The following is an 18977-nucleotide window of genomic DNA, read 5'->3' as shown; positions in this document are numbered from 1 at the left end:
AAACATGCTTAAAACGTCAACAAAAATGTTGGTGAGTTATAGGTTTAACCTATATATATCAAATCATAATAATAGACCACAAGATTTCATATTTCAATACACATCCCATACATAGAGATAAAAATCATTCATATGGTGAACACCTGGTAACCGACATTAACAAGATGCATATTTAAGAATATCCCCATCATTTCGGGACACCCTTCGGATATGATATAAATTTCAAAGTACTAAAGCATCCGGTACTTTGGATGGGGTTTGTTAGGCCCAATAGATCTATCTTTAGGATTCGCGTCAATTAGGGTGTCTGTTCCCTAATTCTTAGATTACCAGACTTAATAAAAAGGCGCATATTCGATTTCGATAATTCAACCATAGAATGTAGTTTCACGTACTTGTGTCTATTTTGTAAATCATTTATAAAACCTGCATGTATTCTCATCCCAAAAATATTAGATTTTAAAAGTGGGACTATAACTCACTTTCACAGATTTTTACTTCTTCGGGAAGTAAGACTTGGCCACTGGTTGATTCACGAACCTATAACAATGTATACATATATATCAAAGTATGTTCAAAATATATTTACAACACTTTTAATATATTTTGATGTTTTAAGTTTATTAAGTCAGCTGTCCTCGTTAGTAACCTACAACTAGTTGTCCACAGTTAGATGTACAGAAATAAATCGATAAATATTATCTTGAATCAATCCACGACCCAGTGTATACGTATCTCAGTATTGATCACAACTCAAACTATATATATTTTGGAATCAACCTCAACCCTGTATAGCTAACTCCAACATTCACATATAGAGTGTCTATGGTTATTCCGAAATATATATAGATGTGTCGACATGATAGGTCGAAAAATTGTATACGTGTCTATGGTATCTCAAGATTACATAATATACAATACAAGTTGATTAAGTTATGGTTGGAATAGATTTGTTACCAATTTTCACGTAGCTAAAATGAGAAAAATTATCCAATCTTGTTTTACCCATAACTTCTTTATTTTAAATCCGTTTTGAGTGAATCAAATTGCTATGGTTTCATATTGAACTCTATTTTATGAATCTAAACAGAAAAAGTATAGGTTTATAGTCAGAAAAATAAGTTACAAGTCGTTTTTGTAAAGGTAGTCATTTCAGTCGAAAGAACGACGTCTAGATGACCATTTTAGAAAACATACTTCCACTTTGAGTTTAACCATAATTTTTGGATATAGTTTTATGTTCATAATAAAAATCATTTTCTCAGAATAAAAACTTTTAAATCAAAGTTTATCATAGTTTTTAATTAACTAACCCAAAACAGCCCGCGGTGTTACTACGACGGCGTAAATCCGGTTTTACGGTGTTTTTCGTGTTTCCAGATTTTAAATCATTAAGTTAGCATATCGTATAGATATAGAACATGTGTTTAGTTGATTTTAAAAGTCAAGTTAGAAGGATTAACTTTTTTTTGCGAACAAGTTTAGAATTAACTAAACTATGTTCTAGTGATTACAAGTTTAAACCTTCGAATAAGATATCTTTATATGTATGAATCAAATGATGTTATGAACATCATTACTACCTTAAGTTCCTTGGATAAACCTACTGGAAAAGAGAAAAATGGATCTAGCTTCAACGGATCCTTGGATGGCTCGAAGTTCTTGAAGCAGAATCATGACACGAAAACAAGTTCAAGTAAGATCATCACTTGAAATAAGATTGTTATAGTTATAGAAATTGAACCAAAGTTTGAATATGATTATTACCTTGTATTAGAATGATAACCTACTGTAAGAAACAAAGATTTCTTGAGGTTGGATGATCACCTTACAAGATTGGAAGTGAGCTAGCAAACTTGAAAGTATTCTTGATTTTATGTAACTAGAACTTGTAGAATATATGAAGAACACTTAGAACTTGAAGATAGAACTTGAGAGAGATTAATTAGATGAAGAAAATTGAAGAATGAAAGTGTTTGTAGGTGTTTTTGGTCGTTGGTGTATGGATTAGATATAAAGGATATGTAATTTTGTTTTCATGTAAATAAGTCATGAATGATTACTCATATTTTTGTAATTTTATGAGATATTTCATGCTAGTTGCCAAATGATGGTTTCCACATGTGTTAGGTGACTCACATGGGCTGCTAAGAGCTGATCATTGGAGTGTATATACCAATAGTACATACATCTAAAAGCTGTGTATTGTACGAGTACGAATACGGGTGCATACGAGTAGAATTGTTGATGAAACTGAACGAGGATGTAATTGTAAGCATTTTTGTTAAGTAGAAGTATTTTGATAAGTGTATTGAAGTCTTTCAAAAGTGTATAAATACATATTAAAACACTACATGTATATACATTTTAACTGAGTCGTTAAGTCATCGTTAGTCGTTACATGTAAGTGTTGTTTTGAAACCTTTAGGTTAACGATCTTGTTAAATGTTGTTAACCCAATGTTTATAATATCAAATGAGATTTTAAATTATTATATTATCATGATATTATCATGTATGAATATCTCTTAATATGATATATATACATTAAATGTCTTTACAACGATAATCGTTACATATATGTCTCGTTTAAAAATCATTAAGTTAGTAGTCTTGTTTTTACATATGTAGTTCATTGTTAATATACTTAATGATATGTTTACTTATCATATTATCATGTTAACTATATATATATCCATATATATGTCATCATATAGTTTTTACAAGTTTTAACGTTCGTGAATCACCGGTCAACTTGGGTGGTCAATTGTCTATATGAAACATATTTCAATTAATCAAGTCTTAACAAGTTTGATTGCTTAACATGTTGGAAACATTTAATCATGTAAATATCAATCTCAATTAATATATATAAACATGGAAAAGTTCGGGTCATTACATTACCTACCCGTTAAATAAATTTCGTCCCGAAATTTTAAGCAGTTAGAGGTGTTGACGTATCTTCTGGAAATAAGTGCGGGTATTTCTTCTTCATCTGATCTTCTCATTCCCAGGTGAACTCGGGTCCTCTACGAGCATTCCATCGAACCTTAATAATTGGTATCTTGTTTTGTTTAATCTTTTAACCTCACGATCCATTATTTCGACGGGTTCTTCGATGAATTGAAGTTTTTCGTTGATTTGGATTTCTTATAACGGAAAAGTGAGATCTTCTTTAGCAAAACATCTCTTCAATTAATCAACTAGCATGATTCACAATAACCTTACTACTCAAATAAAGGAGGCACAACAAGGAGTTTTAAAAGAGGGAAATTTAAAGAATGAAATACCCAAAGGATCGGAGAAGCATCTTAATATTCGGAGAGACGGAACCCGGTATAGGGCTGAAAGGATTTGGGTACCAAAATTTGGAAATATGAGAGAAATGGTACTTAGAGAAGCTCATAAAACCAGATACTCAATACATCCTGGAATGGAGAAGATGTACAAGGATCTCAAGAAACAATTTTGGTGGCCGGGTATGAAAGCCGATGTTGCTAAATACGTAGGAGAATGTTTGACGTGTTCTAAGGTTAAAGCTGAGCATCAGAAACCATCAGGTCTACTTCAACAACCCGAAATCCCGGAATGGAAATGGGAAAACATTACCATGGATTTCATCACTAAATTGCCAAGGACTGCAAGTGGTTTTGATACTATTTGGGTTATAGTTGATCGTCTCACCAAATCAGCACACTTCCTGCCAATAAGATAAGATGACAAGATGGAGAAGTTAGCATGACTGTATTTGAAGGAAGTCATCTCCAGACATGGAATACCAATCTCTATTATCTCTGATAGGGATGGCAGATTTATTTCAAGATTCTGGCAGACATTACAGCAAGCATTAGGAACTTGTCTAGACATGAGTACTGCCTATCATCCACAAACTGATGGGCAGAGCGAAAGGACGATACAAACGCTTGAAGACATGCTAAGAGCATGTGTTATTGATTTCGGAAACAGTTGGGATCGACATCTACCGTTAGCAGAATTTTCCTACAACAACAGCTACCATTCAAGCATTGAGATGACGCCATTTGAAGCACTTTATGGTAGAAAGTGCAGGTCTCCAATTTGTTAGAGTGAAGTGGGGGATAGACAGATTACGGGTCCGGAGATAATACAAGAAACTACCGAGAAGATCATCCAAATTCAACAACGGTTGAAAACCGTCCAAAGTCGACAAAAGAGCTACGCCGACATTAAAAGAAAAGATATAGAATTTGAAATTGGAGAGATGGTCATGCTTAAGGTTGCACCTTGGAAAGCCGTTGTTCGATTTGGTAAATGAGATAAATTAAATCCAAGGTATATTGGACCATTCAAGATTATTGATCGTGTCGGACCAGTAGCTTACCGACTTGAGTTACCTCAACAACTCGCGGCTGTACATAACACTTTCCACGTCTCGAATTTAAAGAGATGTTTTGCTAAAGAAGATCTCACTTTTCCGTTATAAGAAATCCAAATCAACGAAAAACTTCAATTCATCGAAGAACCCGTCGAAATAATGGATCGTGAGGTTAAAAGATTAAACAAAACAAGATACCAATTATTAAGGTTCGATGGAATGCTCGTAGAGGACCCGAGTTCACCTGGGAATGAGAAGATCAGATGAAGAAGAAATACCCGCACTTATTTCCAGAAGATACGTCAACACCTCTAACTGCTTAAAATTTCGGGACGAAATTTATTTAACGGGTAGGTAATGTAATGACCCGAACTATTCCATGTTTATATATATTAAATGAAATTGTTATTTACATGATTAAGTGTTTCCAACATGTTAAGCAATCAAACTTGTTAAGACTTGATTAATTGAAATAGGTTTCATATAGACAATTGACCACCCAAGTTGACCGGTGATTCACGGATGTTAAAACTTGTAAAAACTATATGATGACATATATATGGATATATATATAGTTAACATGATATTATGATAAGTAAACATGTCATTAAGTATATTAACAATGAACTACATATGTAAAAGCAAGACTACTAACTTAATGATTTTGAAACGAGACATATATGTAACGATTATCGTTGTAACGACATTTAATGTATATATATCATATTAAGAGATATTCATACATCATATTATCATTATAATATAATAATTTAAAATCTCATTTGATATTATAAACATTGGGTTAACAACATTTAACAAGATCGTTAACCTAAAGGTTTCAAAACAACACTTACATGTAACGACTAACGATGACTTAATGACTCAGTTAAAATGTATATACATGTAGTGTTTTAATATGTATTCATACACTTTTGAAAGACTTCAAGACACTTATCAAAATACTTCTACTTAACAAAAATGCTTACAATTACAATCTCGTTCAGTTTCATCCACAATTCTACTCGTATGCACCCGTATTCGTACTCGTACAATACACAGCTTTTAGATGTATGTACTATTTGTATATACACTCCAATGATCAGCTCTTAGTAGCCCATGTGAGTCACCTAACACATGTGGGAACCATAATTTGGCAACTAGCATGAAATATCTCATAAAATTACAAAAATATGAGTAATCATTCATGACTTATTAACATGAAAACAAAATTACATATCCTTTATATCTAATCCATACACCAACGACCAAAAACACCTACAAACACTTTAATTCTTCAATTTTCTTCATATAATTGATCTCTCTCAAGTTCTATCTTCAAGTTCTAAGTGTTCTTCATAAATTCTACAAGTTCTAGTTTCATAAAATCAAGAATACTTCCAAGTTTGCTAGCTTACTTCCAATCTTGTAGAGTGATCATCTAACCTCAAGAAATCTTTCTTATTTATAGTAAGTAATATTCATATTCAAACTTTGATTCAATTTCTATAACTATAACAATCTTATTTCGAGTGGAAATCTTACTTGAACTTGTTTTTCGTGTCATGATTCTGCTTCAAGAACTTTCAAGCCATCCAAGGATCCTTTAAAGCTAGATCCATTTTTCTCATTTCCAGTAGCTTTATCCAGAAAACTTGAGGTAGTAATTATGTTCATAACATCATTCGATTCATACATATAAAGCTATCTTATTCGAAGGTTTAAACTTGTAATCACTAGAACATAGTTTAGTTAATTCTAAACTTGTCCGCAAACAAAAGTTAATCCTTCTAACATGACTTTTAAAATCAACTAAACACATGTTCTATATCTATATGATATGCTAACTTAATTATTTAAAACCTGAAAACACGAAGAACACTGTAAAACCGGACATACGCCGTCGTAGTAACACCGCGGGCTATTTTGGGTTAGTTAATTAAAAACTATGACAAACTTTGATTTAAAAGTTGTTCTTATGGAAAAATGATTTTTCTTATGAACATGAAACTATATCCAAAAATCATGGTTAAACTCAAAGTGGAAGTATGTTTTCTAAAATGGTCATCTAGACGTCGTTCTTTCGACTGAAATGACTACCTTTACAAAAATGACTTGTAACTTATATCTCCGACTATAAACCTATACTTTTTCTATTTAGATTCATAAAATAGAGTTCAATATGAAAGCATAGCAATTTGATTCACTCAAAACGGATTTAAAATGAAGAAGTTATGGGTAAAACAAGATTGGATAATTTTTCTTGTTGTAGCAACGTGAAAATTGGTAACAAATCTTTATTAATCATATCCTAGCTAAATTATATTGTATTATACATGTATTCTAATATATTATGTAATCTTGGGATACCATAGACACGTATGCAAATGTTTTGACATATCATATCGACCCATGTGTATATATTATTTGGAACAACCATAGACACTCTATATGCAGTAATGAGGGAGTTAGCTATACAGGGTTGAGGTTGATTTTAAAAATATATATACTTTGAGTTGTGATCTAGCCTGAGACGTGTATACACTGGGTCGTGGATTGATTCAAGATAATATATATCAATTTTTTTCTTTACATCTAACGTTGGACAACTAGTTGTAGGTTACTAACGAGGACAGCTGACTTAATAAACTTAAAACATCAAAATGTATAAAAAGTGTTGTAAATATATTTTGAATATACTTTGATATATATGTACATATTTGTTATAGGTTCGTGAATCGACCAGTGGCTAATTCTTACTTCCCGACGAAGTAAAAATCTGTGAAAGTGAGTTATAGTCCCACTTTTAAAATCTAATATTTTTAGGATGAGAATACATGCAGGTTTTATAAATGATTTACAAAATAGACACAAGTACGTGAAACTACATTCTATGGTTGAATTATCGAAATCGAATATGCCCCTTTTTATTAAGTCTGGTAATCTAAGAATTAGGGAACAGACACCCTAATTGACGCGAATCCTAAAGATAGATCTATTGGGCCTAACAAACCCCATCCAAATTACCGGATGCTTTAGTACTTCGAAATTTATATCATATCCGAAGGGTGTCCCGGAATGATGGGGATATTCTTATATATGCATCTTGTTAATGTCGGTTACCAGGTGTTCACCATATGAATGAATTTTATCTCTATGTATGGGATGTATATTGAAATATGAAATCTTGTGGTCTATTATTATGATTTGATAATATATAGGTTAAACCTATAACTCACCAACATTTTTGTTTACGTTCTAAGCATGTTTATTCTCAGGTGATTATTAAGAGCTTCCGCTGTTGCATACTAAAATAAGGACAAGATTTGGAGTCCATGCTTGTATGATATTATGTAAAAACTGCATTCAAGAAACTTATTTTTGATGTAATATATTCTTATTGTAAACCATTATGTAATGGTCGTGTGTAAACGGTATATTTTAGATTATCATTATTTGATAATCTACGTAATGCTTTTTAAACCTTTATAGATAAAATAAAGGTTATGGTTGTTTTAAAAATGAATACAGTCTTTGAAAAACGTCTCATATAGAGGTCAAAACCTCGCGACGAAATCAATTAATATGGAACGTTTATAATCAATATGAACGGGACATTTCAGACAGGCATGCATACCCTTTCATAATATATCCAAACTATAAATGACTAAATAGTAATCTTGTTGAACTTCAACGACTCGAATGCAACGTCTTTTGAAATATGTCATGAATGACTCCAAGTAATATCTCTAAATGATCAAATGCACAGCGGAAGATTTTTCTTTCAAACCTGAGAATAAAAATGCTTTCAAGTGTCAACCAAAAGGTTGGTGAGTTCATTAGTTTACCATAAACATTCATTTTCATCATTTTAATAGACCACAAGTTTTCAGATATTCAATTGTACACGTAACCCGAGTACATAATAACACGCGTAACCCGCTAATTAAAAATCATTCATATGTTGAACGCTTGATAACCGACTTAACTTTAATGCATAGAATATCCCCAAACAGAACCTCTCGTCTATATAATAATAATAATCTCGAAGTACTAAAGCATCCGTACCCCGGATAGGACTTTTCGAGGTCCATAGATCTATCTTTAGGATTAGCGTCAATTAGGGGCCATAACCGTTTCCTAATTATTAGGTTACCAAGCTAAAAAGGGGTGATATTCAATATTCATAATCCAACCATAGAATGTAGTTTTTGATCACTTGTGTCTATTTCGTAAAACATTAGTAAAATCAGCGCATGTATTCTCAGTCCCAAAAATATATATATAAAGGAGTAATGAAACTCACAATACTGTATTTCGTGGTAAAATACATATGACGTCATTGAACTAGTGCAAGGTTGGCCTCGGATTCACGAACCTATATTAATTATATATATTTATATGTTGGTCAATATTTGTCTAACAATTTAGGTTAAACCATAGTGTATCACAATCCTAATGCTCGAGACTAATATGCAAAAGTCAACAAAAGTCAAATTATTCCAAAATGACTTCCAAGATCTATACATGATTATTATATAACTTAAATATAGTCATTTTATATATATTTAAATATATTTATAAGCTTTATTTAAAGTAAATAATAAAAGTCATTTGGTAATAAAAATTTATATTTAAAATTTATATATGATAAAAATATACTTTTTATATATTTTAAATAATAAAATTCATAAAGTTCATCTAATATCATAAAAATATAGTGGTATGTAACTTTAATGTAATTATATTACGTGTGGTAAAAATAGCTTTGTATCACATACTTATTTGATAAAATAATATTGATAATAATAATAATAAGTAAAAGTTGTATTATTTTGTAATAATAATGATTATTATTATTCTAAAAATAACAATATTTATATTTATTAAAAATGATATTAATTATGACAAAATGATAATTTATAATAACAAATAAATTTCTATTAAAAATAATAATTTTAGTAAAAATGATAGTTTTAATATTAATAATACTTTTAATAATAATAATAATGATAAAAATAATAAGAACGATAATTTAATCTAAATCAATATCTTACAATATTTTAATTTCATCATGATACTCATACTCATTATTTTCTAATCGATTTGTTTAATACCTTTTAGTCGTCTTTTATATCGCATTCATAATAATGATAATAATATTAGTCATAATAGTTAGATTATACTGATATCAATTTTTAATGATAATAATACTAATAATAATAAATATTATAATAACATTAATGATAATACTAATAAGTATTTTAATGATAATAATAATAAATAATAATAATAATAATAATAATAATAATATTAATAATAATAATAATAATAATAATAATAATAATGATAATATTAATAATGATAATAATAATAATAATAATAACAATAAAAATCTTTAATAATTATACTTATATTAAAAATGATAATATTAATAATTAATAATAATAATAATAATAATAATAATAATAATAATAATAATAATAATAATAATAATAATAATAATAATAATAATTAAATAAAAATAGTAACGACGATAATAACGACGATAGTAATAATAATCATTTTAACAATAATACAATAATTCAGTTGACTATAACTTCTAATCTGTTCATCGAAACCATTCGAGTTCTAAATGAAAAGTTCTAAATTTTTTGCTAGTATTCCAACGACATGCATATCATATACCGTATCCCAGTATCATATGTATCTAATTCAGGATTCATCATAACCTATCTAACGACAATATTAAACATACAAGCATGCACAATCCTATATACTCGAGCACTAGTCATGGATACACTTTTAATTATATAAAAATTGAGTTATAAGTGCTCTGAAATGACCCGTCCATATTACTATAAACGCAGTACGTTCTCATTGGTCCCATAGCGAGGTATTTGACCTTTATATGATACATTTTAGAAAATATTGCATTCGTTTCATAAAAAGCACATCATTATTATACATAATTCATGTTTTAAACAAGTGGGTGATTATTTAAGAAATAATCCCCAAAATACATCGGTTTTCAAATACTACACACGTGACGTAACAGTCAAATATAATACTTGACAAAGGTTTTATTGAATGCAACACTTTATTTAAATAAAAGTATGAGACTCTATGCACAGCTTGCTCAGATAATGCAACAGTGGAAGACTTTCTTAAGGACCTGAGAATAAACATGCGTAAACATTCAACACAAAGGTTGGTGAGATATATAGGTTTATCATCGATATAAATATAGAACACATGATTTCATAGTTATAAATATATGTACACTCGCAAGTGTATAAAAGTATTCTATAAGTTTTTGAGCGCTTCGGTAACCATACTTAACCATTAATGTGGCATATTCCCTTTATTATGAAATATCCCTACACTGTACCAAGTGTAGTAAAAACGAAGTACAATGCAACCATTTACAATACTAGAGCGACTAGCCCGGTTGGGGTTGATAGATCTATCAATAGGATTCGTGTATACATGTTCTTACAACATGTAAATATTAGTTACCAAGCTATTATGGAAGATATGCAAAGTGGTACAACTCAACGTAGAATATATTTTAAGTACTTGTGTCTATGGCGTAAAACATAAAATGCATGTATTCTCATCCCAAAATATTTGTAGAGTTTAAAAATGGGACTATATACTCACGGTAGTAAAAGTATATTAATAATAAGTTTTCAACTTATTAAAAATATGACCTTCGTCCTTGGATTCACGAACCTATAACAATAATAACGATTCAGATAATAATACGACATATGAATATAATAAAGCAAGTTCATAGAATACTTATATAATAGTTTTTAACATTTTATGTTAGTAGTCCATTGTTAGTAGTCCAAAATAGTCCGAAAAGTCCAACAGTCCAATAATCGGTATATATATATATATATATATATATATATATATATATATATATATATATATATAATCTTAGAATTTCCCCACGACGTATTATATACGTATTGTCTTTGCATCAACCCAGAAACGTATTGTATACGTATTGTCTTAGAATTAACCAAGATTATAATATTTTGTTATACTACTGATAACATGTCCAAATATATATAGGATATAGGAAAAGTTAACAAGGATATGGTTAATATAAATTTCGTCCATACAAGGTTAATTTTAGCAAATTTTGTTTTGCTCGCCAAATATTCATTACAACTCCGTTTAAAGTGAATCAAATTGCTATGGATTCATTAAGAAGTAAATTTTACAAAACCAATTCGAAAAGTTCATCCCAAGTAGTAATTTTTAGAGCTTTACCCTCTTTTTGTGTCGGTGGACAGATTTGGAAAAATCCAGGCATCCACCCAATATATGATTTTTGCTAAAATACTTCCACTTTGTCTAAAATCATGAAAAAAATACTGGAAGTCTTATTTACATATATTAACATATTTCGAAAGTCTTAGCCTCGAACTCAAAGTCTAAGATAGGTTTTTAATTTCCAACCCAAAACAGCCCGCTTTTTACCGAATGGAGATTAAACGATATATGTTAAGTTTCAAGGTGTTCTTCATATGTACAAGTTATAAGTTCTTATATTAACTTAATATAACATTATAATACATATAAATAAGTGTTATTAGAGTTAAATTAGAAAGATTAGATTAGTTTTTCAAACAAGCTTGGTGTTCACCAAAACAAGTTCTAGTTTTTACAAGTTTTATAAGTATAATAAGATAGCAACTATACAAGGAATTGAACAAGGATTTTGAGAAGTATTTTACCTTGATTATGAAGAGGAAAGTTGCTGAGATTAAAGTATGATATGAGAGCATTCAAGTGTGTGTTTTTAGTTTAAGAAAATGTGGAGTAAAAATGAGTTAAAATGATCCTTATTTATAAGCTTATAATTTTGGCTTTTAGTGAAAATATCTAAGATAAGTTAAATTGTATTAAGTCATGCATGACATATTAAATTGATTAGGTCATGGATGACATATTACAAAAATAAATGCAGATTTCTGTTGGTATATACCAATAGTAAATACTTCTAGAAGCTGTGTATAATACGGGAAAAAATACCGTATGAATGCGTGTAGAATTCTTTGAGGAAATTGAACGGAAATATGAGTATAGCTATCCTTTATATGTATTGGTATATTATAAAGTGTATTCAATACTTGTAAGGATGTATTTACACTCGTAATACATTATATGTAAATACATTTTAACATAAGTTAATTACGTCATTTAAATAGTAATATATATATTGTTTAAAAACTCTTTAAATTGGTAGTATGAAAATATATATATATATATATATATATATATATATATATATATATATATATATATATATATATATATATATATATATATATATATATATATATATATATAATACTTTGTTAATATACTTAATGAGATATTTAATTATCATATTTTCAAGTTAAATATATATAAATCCATATATATACACAATAATTAAACAATTAAACAATTAAATCAAGTTATGATGTTCGTGAATCGTCAGAATAAAAGGGTGACCAAAAGCTTGTGTAAAACTCTTTTCGGAGGTTCAAGATTTATTAAAATTCATTGCTTATCAAGTCGGAATTATATAAAGATTAAGTTTAAATTTGGTCGGAAATTTCCGGGTCGTCACATGCTCACGTATCAATATTGAGATTCAATATTGTAGGAAAGTACGTAGACGCAACGGAGATGATAAACACTAGAACGACCTCACGAGCATACCCCCCGAACATTACCCATAACCTCCATGGCTATAACCATAGTTTCCTTAGCTCTATCCTACTCGAAAATCGGTTTTGAAAACTCGTTTTAGATCATTCGAGCAGCACTCCGTTGTAGTATTTTATGTGTAATACTAATAATAATAATACTCCTACCCATAAGATTAATATTAATCTTAATAATAATAATATTAATAATAATAATAATAATTATAAATAATAGATATATAGAGAGATTAAGAGACGAGATAGATGAATGAATATAAATCAGAAACTGGAAACATTCGACATTTAAAGGGATTTAGCCTCACCAACCACCTCATGCGATCGCATGAGGGTGTGAGGGGGAACCCATGCAATCGCATGAGCCCCTCTTACAGCTCATGATCGATTGTTTAATGCACCGACGGTTTATATTAATATTTAATATATAATATATTTAATTTATATAATTAATTATATATTATATTATATTTACGTGTATAGTTAAATTGTAAATTTAGTTCCAACGACTCGTGCAATATCACTCGACTTATGTCTTGGTTCCGGTTTCTCGAACGCATTTTCGTACGCTTAGAAAACTGGTACTTTATATTTCGTGTAATGTACCTTTATATATGACAAGACTCAAATCAATGAAAAACTATCCCACTCAAAATATAACTTATTCATTTGAGTGTTTTGATCATTTACTTCTATAAATCAACTTCTCATTGGTTATCAAAATATATTATTTTAGATCAAACGTTTTATATTATACTTCATCGCTTGTATATATATATATATATATATATATATATATATATATATATATATATATATATATCTTTATTAAAAATAAATTTGTTCATATATAGTTGAAATATTTATTTAATGATATAATATTTAGTTTTTCAAAACTAATTATATTTTCAAGTTCATTTTGAAATCGTTTAGATAGTAGAAAAATATTATGTCGTATCATGTTTACGTTTTTGAATATATATATATATATATATATATATATATATATATATATATATATATATATATATATATATATATATATATACAAAGTTTTAATTAAATTCTTTAAAACTTATGAACAAATTATCTTATAAAACGTTTTAATAATAAAATTCTTTTTAAACCAAAATATTTTTGTACGTTTGAAACAATATTAAATAAATATGAAAACTTTGTTTTCTAAAATTAAATATATTTAAGAATCATTTCACTAAAAATATTATAATAGTAGGAGTTGTTATATAGTAAAATGCTTTAGAAAAGCAAGATTAAATATACTCTTAATAGGTTTCAAGTCTTTAAATTAACGTTTGTTGATGAAACGTGTGAAAAAGTCCAAGATAAAAGTATGAAATCATCTTAATGTAAACTGTCGATATCCAACGTCTAAGTTATTTACTTTTCTCGTTCCAACTTTAAGATGAAAGTTAAAATAGTTATCTTATTAAAATCACGAGGAAAATGTTGTAAAGCATGAATTGAAAATCAAATAGGAATCTCCACTAACTCTTGTCTAGTTCCCGTTAATTGACACTTTGTTCTTATATGTAATTTACTTTATCAATTATTCCGAATACCGTTAAAAAGAAAATGTTTTCTAAATCAAAGTGGACCTCTCAACAGAGACTCGTAATCATACAATGTATCTGATAAATCAATCATTTGATATTATCTTCTAATTCCATTTGATAAACATATTGAAACAAATACGTTCATGTAAAGTATTATTTGTTTAATACTTTGTTAACATTCTCAAGCTATTATATATACATATACCTATATATACATATTTATATCCAATTAAATAATGGTTCGTGAATCGTTGGAATTTGGTCAGGGTTAAATAAATGTATGAACACAATTTAAAATTCTTGAGATATTAACTTAACAAACTTTGCTTATCGTGTCGAAATAACATAAAGATTAAAGTTTAAATTTGGTCGGAAATTTCCGGGTCGTCACAATGTCACTTCTTTAAACACGTTTTTTAATTCATTAGTATGCGCCGCCAGATGGAGTACCATTTGGCGGCGCATAACTTTCGGTTTCAGATTGTACTGAAATTCTCAAGATCACCATAAAACGGCCGAACGAGCAAGACTCTATGAACTTCCTTGCCATTCGACGTCGTCTAGTTTTCGAAAAAGACATCTTTCTGCGCAAAATCACACCATGCACCAAACACCACTGAAGGCTCGTGGTGCTTGGTGATTTGTGTCTCTGGCCAAAATGTTAGATCTATCGTATCTTTTGACTCGTAGCTCCGATTTAGTCACAGTTTTTTTTCAAATAGTGTATTTTTTCGGGATCTATCCGTTGGCAAACTACCATAGGCGATTTGTCCCAACTATTTTTCAAAACGAGACCTCGAAAGCCTTCAAATTTACCTTTTTCGATTTTGAACGTTTTGAATTTCATTCATATTATTCCTTTTGTGTATGCATGACTTAGCATGGTACATATGGTTTTAAGGGCTATTATTTCACTCGCAATGTAATTATGTATAACTCATATAAATTTGAATCTAACATCACTTCATTAAACACGCTTTTTAAATCATTAATATGCGCCGCCAGATGGAGTACCATTTGGCGGCGAATAACCTTCGGTTTCAGATTGTGCTGAAATTCTCGAGATCACCCTAAAATGACCCTAACATCATTATTGGATACTGTCTTGACATTCGAGGTCGTCAGGATGCCGAAAAAAGACATTTTACTCATTTTTAATGTTCTCTTTGAACGTTTCAATTTATATCGTAATATTAATTTTGTGTATGCATGACTTAGCATGGTATATATCGTTTTAAGGCCTATTATTTCACTCGCAATGTAATTATGTATAACGGATATAAATTTGAACCTAATGTCACCTCTTTAAACACGTTCTTTAAATCATTAGTATGCACCGCCAGATGGAGTACCATTTGGCGGCGCATAACCTTCGATTTAAGATTGTACTGAAATTCTCAAGATCACCTTAAAACGGCCGAACGAGAAAGACTCTATGAACTTGCTTGCCATTCGAGGTCGTTAAGATTTCGAAAAAGACATCTTTCCTCGCAAAATTGCATCACGCACCAAACACCACTGACGGATCGTGTTGCTTGGTGTTTTGTGTCTCCGGCAAAAATGTTAGATCTATCGTATCTTTTGACTCGTATTTCTGATTTAGTTACCGTTTTGTTTTTCAAATCGTGTATTGTTTCGGGATCTATCCGTTGGCAAACTGCCGTAGGCTATTTGTCCCAAATATTTTTCAAAACGAGACCTCGAAAGCCTTCAATTTTGCCTTCCTTCAATTTTGACCGTTTTGAATTTCATTCATATTATTCCTTTTGTGTATGCATGAATTAGCATGGTATATGTAGTGACCCGAACTTTTCCATGATTATATATTATATGAGATTCATATTTACATGAATAAATATTTCCAACATGTTAAGCAATCAAACTTGTTAAGACTTGATTAACTGAAACGGGTTTAGTGTTAACGTTTGACCACCCAGTTTGCCTAATTATTCACGAACGTCATAACTTGTGATAATTATATAATCGTTTTATTTATTTTATGATGTAAGTTTTTATTATATATATATATATATATATATATATATATATATATATATATATATATATATAAAAGAAGAAATACAATTAAATCAAAGATGTACAGTAAAATACTATTTGCTACAGTAAAACACTATTTGCTACAGTAAATTTTCGCTTTGCTATAGTAAAATACTATTTGCTACAGTGAAATACTAATTGCCTACAGCAAAATACTATTTGCTACAGTAAAAAACTATTTCCTACAGTAAACACTATTTACTACAGTGAACACTATTTACTCATATTCAATCCGCATTCGTAGTCGTACAATACCCAGCTTCTAGATGTATTTACTATTGGTATATACTAATAGTAAACACCAATGATCAGCTCTTAGCAGCCTTAATGAGTCACCTAAATATGTGGGAACCATCATTTGGCAACTAGCATGAAATATCTAATAAAAATACAAACTAATGGAGCCTATATCTTGACTCTTAATTCACGAAATTATGCACTCACACAAACACTTTCATTTTCCAACTTTTATGCATCAAACTACTCTCTCTCAAGTTCTCTCTTCATGTTCTAAGTGTTCTTCATCATCCTCATCAAAATCTGCATCAATCTAGTTCAAAAAATCCTAACTTAGATCAACTTACAAAACAACTACTCAAGAACACTTTCAAGTTTGCAAGTCTACTTCCAAGCTTTCTAATCCATTCCAATCAATCATCTAAGATCAAAAAACCTTTGTTATTTACAGTAGGTTATCTTTCTAATTCAAGGTAATATTTATATTCAAGCTTTGATTCAATTTCTATAACTATAACTATCTTAATTCGAGTAGTAATCTAACTTGAACTTGTTTCCGTGTCATGATTCTAGTTCAAGAACTTCCAAGCCATCAAAGATCCTTTGAAGCTCAAGTTATTTTCTCATCATTTCCAGTAGGTTTACCTACTATACTTGAGGTAGTAATGGTGTTCATAACATATTTCGATTCATATATATAAAACTATCTTATTCGAAGATTATAACTTGTAATCACTAGAACATAGTTTAGTTAATTCTAAACTTGTTCGCAAACAAAGTTAATCCTTCTAACTTAACTTTTAAAATTAACTAAACACATGTTCTATATCTATATGATATGCTAACTTAATGATTTACAACCAGAAAACACGAAGAACACCGTAAAACCGGACATACGCCGTTGTAGTAAAACCGGGAGCTGTTTTGGGTTGGAAAAATAAAAACTATCTTAATCTTTGAACTTAAAGTTTGTTTTCTAGAAAAATGATATTTCATATGAACATGATACTATATCCAAAAAATCATGGTTAAACTCAAAGTGGAAGTATGTTTTTCAAAATGGTCATCAAGATGTCGTTCTTTCGACGGAAATGACTACCTCTTTCAAAAATAACTTGTAACCTGTATTTCCGACTATAAACTTACACTTTTTCTGTTTAGTTTCATAAATTTCAGTTCATTATGAAACCATAGCAACTTGATTCACTCAAAACGGATTTACAACGAAGAAATTATGGGTAAAACAAAATTGGTTAGATTTACTAGTTTAGCTACGAAAATTTTATAACAAATCTATACTAACCATAACTTAACTAACTTATATTTTATTATACATGTAATCTAACATATATTATGTAATCTTGATAGACCATAGACACGTATACAATGTTTTGACATATCATATCGACGTCATCTACATATATTATTTGGAATAACCATAGACACTCTATATGCGGTAATGCTCGAGTTAGCTATACAGGGTTGAGGTTGATTCCAAAATAATATATATACTTTGAGTTGTGATCGAGTCTGAGACTTGTATACACTGGGTCGTGGATTGATTCGAGATAATATATATTGATTTATTTCTGTACTACTAACTGTGGACAACTAATTGTGGACTACTAACGTTGGACTGTTAACTTAACAAATTTAAATCGTTAAAAAGTAATAAAAAAATGTTGTTAATATATTTCGATCATACTTTAATATATATGTATAGATTTATTATAGGTTCGTGAATCGACCCGTGGCCAAGTCTAATTCTCGATGAATTGATAATCTGTGAAAGTGAGTTATAGTCCCAATTTTACTACCAAATATTTTCGGGATGAGAATACATGCAGTTTTATAAATGTTTTACAAAATAGGCACAAGTACTTGAAACAACATTCTATGGTTGGATTATTAAAACGAATATCACCCTTTTTAGTCTGGTAATCTAAGAATTAGGGAACAGAAACCCTAATTGACGCGAATCCTAAAGATAGATCTATTGGGCCTAACAAACCCCATCCGGGTTACGGAA

The sequence above is a fragment of the Rutidosis leptorrhynchoides genome, chromosome 4 (assembly GCF_046630445.1).
Source record: "Rutidosis leptorrhynchoides isolate AG116_Rl617_1_P2 chromosome 4, CSIRO_AGI_Rlap_v1, whole genome shotgun sequence".
Lineage (NCBI taxonomy): Eukaryota > Viridiplantae > Streptophyta > Magnoliopsida > Asterales > Asteraceae > Rutidosis > Rutidosis leptorrhynchoides.
Note: the sequence above shows the minus strand (reverse complement) of the source record.